We start from the raw sequence: 8,004 nt of genomic DNA on the forward strand, positions 1-8,004 counted from the left end.
AGCATCATAATCCTTGCAGCCCAGGCCTTGAAAAGAGTCAAATCTACCTGAGAAGAGTCCTGGTTATTCCTAATCTCCTGCTCTCTAACCCATCTGCTGATGATTGGCAGTTCTCTCCTAGAGAGAAAGGGGGAAATCTAGGTAGAAGACTGTCAATCATCAGCAGGTGGGCAGGAGAGCAGGAATCCATGAATAACCAGGACTCTTCTCAGATGACTCTTTTCCAGGCCCAGTCTGCAATGATTGTGATGTTGGTTCTCAGCAACCACTTACTTTTAACTTTTAACAGACCGCTGAAATCAACTCACCTGTCTCTACTTTATTCTGCTGTTAGTATGGGCAGCATAAAGTTGACGACAGGTTCCCTTTAAATAACAATGCAAGTTAATAACATACAAACACGCAACGACACTATAAAGCCTCCTCCACGCGATCGTATCCTTTTTGCGGTACGCAAAATACAGAAGTGGTCCATTTGCTTTCAGCAATTTTCGTAAAATGGACAAGAATAGGACAGATTCTATAATTTGCAGTCTGGCTGCACGGCACACGGATGGCATCTGTGTGCTGTCCGTTGTTTTTTTTTGCAGACCCATCCGATGCGGACGAGTTGGTTTTGACTGTCCATTTTTATTTTTGCAGATCCTTTAACTGCACATTCTGGACTGCAGCTAGAATGTGTCAACCAACCATTTTGGTGTCCGCCCCTTCCCAGTAACCACAGCAGTGGAGCATCCCATATCTCCACAGTGGTTACAGCAGTGACTTACTCCCCTACCTCACAGTAGTAACAACTGTGCTTTGTCTCCACCACTCCCATAGTGACCACAGCACCAACTAGCCCCTCCATTCCATGGGTAGTCACAACAATTCCTTGTCCTTTAATTCCCCCAGTGGTCACAAGAGTTACTTATCAAAATCAGCCTACTACTGGATACTTGATGTAGAAATCAGATACGGATTCAGTGTCTGCTTAGGGTGCTTTTGCACCTGCACGAATGGTGACACATGCACTGCTGCAGCCAATGACTGGCTGCATTGTTGTCCCCAAGCAGCATATCACTGCTGGCTGACGTGCCGCTTACATGCGGGAAGCCAAGCACAGTGAAGACGGTGGTGGACCCATGTGGCCAGAACTTAGCATTAAAGAGCAGATAAATATCCTTCCCTCATCAGGTCCTGCTAGGTAGGGGTATTTAAAAAACTATAAGAGGTTGGACAACCCCTTTAAGTTGTCTCAACTGACTTGCCTGTCAGTTGAGTGGTACTCTTTACAGAGGGCAGTAGTGTTTCTCATGTGTAAAACCTACTGTATGTCATTCAATAACAGATTGCGATAGTGGAGGACTATGTATGTACAAGCACAGCAAAAAAAAAAAAACACGACCGGTTTGCTGGTCAGTTTCCACACCTTCCCATTATAAAAAGCAGTATACATGGTTTGATAAGGAAGCGGCGTAACACAGAATCCATTGCAGATGCAAAAATAAACTAAAAAACAACCATGTGTTAGGAGTAGGACACCCACTGTAGAGTTGTCACAATACCAGAATTTTGACTTTGAGACTGATAATAAGTGCACTATCTTGGTTCTTGACACTAAAACGATGCTTTGCTGCGGTATGAATGAGATATGTTCGTTGTAGTTTTCTAATCGATTGTACATGTCCAGCTGCTTGACTTGGCCACTAAAAATCTAGCAACCTGCTAGGATTCTTGGGTGAAAACGTTTTCTGGCAACACTTGTACAATCAATTAGAACATAACCTAGAGCAATTCTTGGCTGTCCTAATGCAGTATTATATTATGTACTGCACGTGTATGAAGTACATGATGGGATTACTTGCTATTATTGTGAGGGACATGAAGGTTCAAATTGATAAAACCATGTGCCTTGCATTAATAGTAAGTGACCCCAACAAGTATCTCCTCACACAATGGTAAACATGGGGTTAACATGTCGGTACATGATAGGGTTACTTACCATTAATGTATACCCCCCTTACACCTCTATATATACGCACAAACACCTCTGTGTATACCCTCCTTACACATCTGTATACCCATCTTACACCTCTGTATACCCATCTTACACCTCTGTATACCCCCTTACATCTCTGTATACCCCCTTACACCTCTGTATACCCCCTTACACCTCTGTATACCCCCTTACACCTGTGTATACCCCCTTACACCTCTGTATACCCCCTTACACCTCTGTATATACCCCTCTTACACCTCTGTATATACGGTACCTTATACATCAATATACTCCCTTACACCTCTGTATATACACTCCTTAAACCCTTGTATACCCCTCCTAAAGCTCTGTATATACCCCCTAAACGTCTGCATATACTTCCCTTACACCTCTTTATACAGTGGCATGCAAAAGTTTGGGCACCCATGGTAAAAATGACTGTGAACAGTTAAGCAAGTTGAAAATGAAATGCTCTCCAAAAGGCATACAGTTGAAGACGACGCATTCCCTTTGTATTTGAAGCCCAAAATTTTTTTTTCATCTTTTTCATTTTCCAAAAAAACAAAAAAGCAACAGCCTGAAGCAAAACTTTGGGTACCCTCTATGGTTAGTACCTAGTAGCACCCCCTTTGGCAAGTATCACAGCTTGTTAATGCTTTTTGTAGCCAGACAAGAAGCTTTCAATTTTTGTTTGAGCGATTTTCATCCATTCCTTGCAAAAGTCTACCAGTTTTGTGAGATTTCTGAGCTGTCTTGCATGCACTGCTCTACTAAGGTCTACCCACAGATTTTCAATGATATTCAGATCAGGGGACTGTGAGGGCCATAGTAAAACCTTCAGCTTGCAGCTAGTCTTCTGTGGATTTTGAGGTGTGTTTCGGATCAGAATCCATTCTCTTTTCAACTTCAGCTTTTTTACAGTTTGTTATGGTTGCTTCCAGAATTTGATGGAATTTCATTGAATCCATTCTTCCCTCTATCCCTGAAATGTTTCCTGTGTCACTGTCTGCAACACAACCCCCAAAGCATGATTGAATCACCCCCATGCTTAATGGTTGGAGAGGTGTTCTTTTCATGAAATTCTGTGCCCTTGGTTCTCCAAACATACCTTTGCTCATTGTGGCCAAAGAGATCTATTTTAACCTCATCGGTCCACAGGACTTGTTTCCAAAATGCACAAGGTGTCACGACAGAGGGGAGATAAGTGCTGCTCTAAACTCCACCCCACCTCCATCCCTGCCTACTTGCACAGCCCGTCCTAACCGACGGCGTACAACTTGGCGGCAGTCCCTTGCTCAGATACGTGCAGGGCCTAAGAAGGCAAGAGGTATACCATAACAAAGTCAGTCAAGCCAAAGTCAAAGCCAGGAGGTAACGCGGGTACACAAGGAGCAAAACAGAAACGAGGTCAAAACACAATCCGGAGTCAGAAGCCAAGAGGTCACGTCAAATCCAAGGAGGTCACAAAGTCAAGGTCAAACACAGTGCCGAGGTCAAAACACACAGAGTACACGATATACACAATGCTGGTGAGGGTAGGAAGACCAATCACAGGCAACCTGTGGCCAGCAGGTTACCTGCTTAAATAGGTCCTCCTGATGGGTCATGTGACGAGCTGAGCGCCGACTCATTAATATCGGCGGTCAGTTCCCCATGTGCTCGTTGTCTAGGGGATGGAGGACGCCGGTCACGCCGAGGAAGGGTGACGTTGAATTTTGTGGTGAGGACGCAGGGAAGGTTTTCTTCTGATGACTGTTCCATAAAAGGTGTCGCTGAACAGTAGAACAATGTACCACAATTTCAGATTGTGCTAAGTCTTCCCGGAGGTCTTTTACAGTCAAGCTGGAGTTCTGATTTGCCTTTCTAGTAATCCTACGAGCAGCCGTCTCTGAAATTTTTCTTGGTCTTCCACACCTTCTGTTGACCTGCACTGTTCCTGTTAATTGCCTTTTCTTAATTACATTTCGAACTGAGAAAATGGCAAAGGTTTTGCTATCTTCTTATAGCCTTCTCTTGCTTTGTGGGGCTCAACCATTTTAAGGCAGCTGCTTAGAAGAACCCATGGCTGCTGTTTTTTGGGACAAGGTTAAAGGAGTCTGAATATTTATAAAGCTATGAAATTTGCCTCACTTGGCCTTTCCTAATGATGATTGTGAACCAGCCTTAAAGGGGTTATCCGAGGCTGGAAATGCCCCCCCATATGCCTGGGCCCCTCACACTGATTCTACTTACCTGGCTCCCTGCGCCGCTCCTGGTCCCCACACGGCCACCGCTGCTTTTCTCCGTGCATGGATGAAAACATCTAACATATGGTGTCGGGTGACGCTAGGGAGGCTCGTCCCCATCACCGCCTGTCATTGGCTGCCCCCCGGACACTGGATGTTTTTATTCGCGCACAGGGAGAAGCAGCGGCATCACCAGGAGCGGTGAGAGGAGTCAGGTAAGTAGAATCAGTGTGAGGGGCCCAGACATATGAAGAGGGGGGAATTTCCAGCCCTTAACAGTCTATATAAAGTCTGTGACCACAGTCAAAGTTATCTGAGCGCTCAAATCTGCTTGTTTTCCCACAGTTTTGCAAGGTACTCCTTTTTTCACTTTAAAATTGTACAAAACCAAAATAATACACTGATATTGCTTAAAATGTTGAAAAGTGTGTTTAATATGTCTTTTGGAGATCATTTCATCTTCAACTTGCTTAGCTGTTCACAGTAACAGTAATGTTGAGCAGGGGTGCATGACACTGTAAACCCTCCTTATACCTCTTACATTTCTGTATATACCCCTCTTACACCTCTGTATCTTGCTAAAAATGCTACCAGGTGCATTATATTCAGCGCTCTTTTCAATCAACTTTATTTATAATGTCCTGTAGATGCAGTAGAAACATATAAATGAGGATCATTATGAATGGTCATGGAGATTCACATCCTGCAGCTGCTGGTGACAAACTCGGTCCTATGACATTGTCTCTGCAGCCTTTGTATCAGGTGAGCTCCAGACTGAAGACACTCATACAGAATATGAATTTGGTCCTGCACAGGGACTAAAATAGCCTGGCTCCATCCCTTTTCTGGACCTCAACTAAATCATCTGTGTACAGGAGCAGAGCCTGGAGAGCCGACATCCTGCATCAGGGGTGTATATGACCAACACTGAACGGTTCAGATGGCCTAGCCACCCCGAGAACTGCTCTTTCCCCTGGCTCCGCTGCCACAGACATACGGCTTCTGATCAGAACATAGTGTGTGCTGGGTAGTGTGTGGACTATGTTCTCTCAGTTGGACCTGCTACTTAGCTTCGCAATGTCAGTATTGTGGGGATTCACTGGTAGTTAGGATAAGCGGGCGCAGTACAGATGCAAAATACAAATTCGTAATTCAAACTTCAGTGTTTATTCACACATGGTGCCAAAAACAAAACATCACTTTTGCAGTGTTGGTGTTCAAACTTCACAACCAATGGCAAGTTAATATAACAAAAAGTCACCTTGGTGGCAGTTCTGCCTCAGAAAGTCCAAATACAGGCTTTAGGCGGCCTGTTCCCCTGACACACGGGTACCAGCTCTCCAGCCCATCACAGTCCTCAGATCCCAGCACACAGACATGGCTTCTGAGCCCAGCTGCCTTTTTAAGGACAGCCAGGTGCTGCCAAAACCCAGACCGGCACTTAAAATCCGGTCCAGTATTTGACCTCACCTGGCTGTAAATCAGCCCAGCAGCACATGCTGGGAGGAAAATACCTGTTTTCCCAGACCAAACCTTTCACTGTGTCACAGTATTGAATCGAAAAGAGCTTCAGAGTATCAAAACAGTTTTGGTACTTGGATGACTCGCGCAACCCTAACCCATTGGTGTTGCAGACATCCAGGAGAGGATTATGAGAAGCTGAGGGAACTGACATGAAAATTTTCACAACAGGCTGGGGTTTCAGCAGAACAACATGTCAATGTGTACTGAAATTCCTATACCTGAAGCATCAGTTGTGCAGGAGTTAGATTGCAGCAGATTTTGTTGCATAATGAGAGCACAACAGGGACATTGCACAGGCCGATTGATTTCATTATCATACAATATAAAGTGTCAGTGCAGCAGGTCCAGGGCAATCTGATGTGTGTAGGTACTGGACCACCGAAGACAATGCGTGAAGTATGAACAGTGAAGCTGGGCACCACAGGCCCACTTAATAGTAAAAGGCAATCGACCCACATTGATTGAATTGCTGATTTACACCTGGTCGGGTACAGGAGCATCTTCCAGCAATTCTATGCAATGTTAAAGGGCTTCTGTCACCCCCGAAAACTCAATTTTCATTTTTGGGCATATTAACCTCTTAAGGACATAGGGCGTACAGGTACGCCCTTGTGCCCTGGTACTTAAGGACACAGGGCGTACATGTACGCCCTGTGTATTTTCGATCACTGCCGTGCGGCTGGCAGTGATCGGAACCCGGTGCCTGCTCAAATCATTGAGCAGGCACCTAGGCTAAATGCGCGGGGGGGTCCCGTGACCCCCCCCATGTCGGCGATCGCGGCAAACCGCAGGTCAATTCAGACCTGCGGTTTGCTGCGATTTCTGAAGTTTCTGGTCCCCGCAGTCCCTGACCGCGGGGATCAGAAACTTTATATGCCAAAAAAAAAGTTTTATTCACCCCCCCCTGCACCCCCGAATGATTTTTATGGTGGCGGGAGGTGCAGGGGGAGGGTTGCGGGCGGTGTGGGCGGTGCGGGAGGCGGGCGGTGCGGCAGGCGGGATCGCGATCCCCCGCCCGCCTCCCCTTGTATAATCGTTGGTGTCTAGTGGGGATACCAGGGTGCCAGCACATTGCTGGCACCCTGGTATAAACGGCTGACATCTGCGATGCGATGTCAGCCGTTTAACCCTTTCCATACAGCGGTCCGTACGGACCGCTGTATGGAAAAGGTTAACAGCGCAGGGAGCTCCCTCCCTCTCCCATCGGGGGGCTGCTGTGCCTTTGCAGCCCCCCGATGGGGAGGGAGAGAGCCCCCAGAGAGCCCCCCGAGAGATCCCCTCCTTACCCTTCCCCGTCTGCGAAGTTCTGAGCAGTACTGAGCAGACGGGGAAGGCTCCCATGGCAACAGGACGCCTCTCAGGCGTCCTGCTGTCCATGGTGCTGAACAGATCTGTGCTGAAAGGCATAGATCTGTTCAGTGTAAGTAAAATACAGTACAGAACAATATATATTGTACTGTACTGTATTATACAGACATCAGACCCACTGGATCTTCAAGAACCAAGTGGGTCTGGGTAAAAAAAAAGTGAATAAAAGTGAAAAAAAAGTAAAAATCAAAAAACACATTTATCACTGATAAAAAATGAAAAAAATAAAATTCCCTACACATGTTTGGTATCGCCGCGTCCGTAACGACCTGATCTATAAAACGGTCATGTTACTTTACCCGAACGGTGAACACCATAAAAATAAAAAATAAAAAACTATGATGAAATTGAAATTTTGCCCACCTTACTTCCCAAAAAAGGTAATAAAAGTGATCAAAAAAGTCGCATGTACGCCAAAATTGTAACAATCAAACCGTCATCTCATCCCGCAAAAATCATACCCTACCCAAGATAATCGCCCAAAAACTGAAAAAACTATGGCTCTTAGACTATGGAAACACTAAAACATGATTTTTTTTGTTTCAAAAATGAAATCATTGTGTAAAACTTACATAAATAAAAAAAAAGTATACATATTAGGTATCGCCGCGTCCGTATCGCCCGGCTCTATAAAAATATCACATGATCTAACCCCTCAGATGACCACCGTAAAAAAATAAAAATAAAAACGGTGTAAAAAAAGCCATTTTTTGTCATCTTGTGTCACAAAAAGTGTAATAGCAAGCAATCAAAAAGTCATATGCACCCCAAAATAGATGCCAATCAAACCGTCATCTCATCCCGCAAAAAATGAGACCCTACTTAAGATAATCGCCCAAAAACTGAAAAAACTATGGCTCTTAGACTATGGAGACACTAAAACATTTTTTTGGTTTTAAAAATGAA

The sequence above is a fragment of the Bufo bufo genome, chromosome 2 (assembly GCF_905171765.1).
Source record: "Bufo bufo chromosome 2, aBufBuf1.1, whole genome shotgun sequence".
NCBI lineage: Eukaryota > Metazoa > Chordata > Amphibia > Anura > Bufonidae > Bufo > Bufo bufo.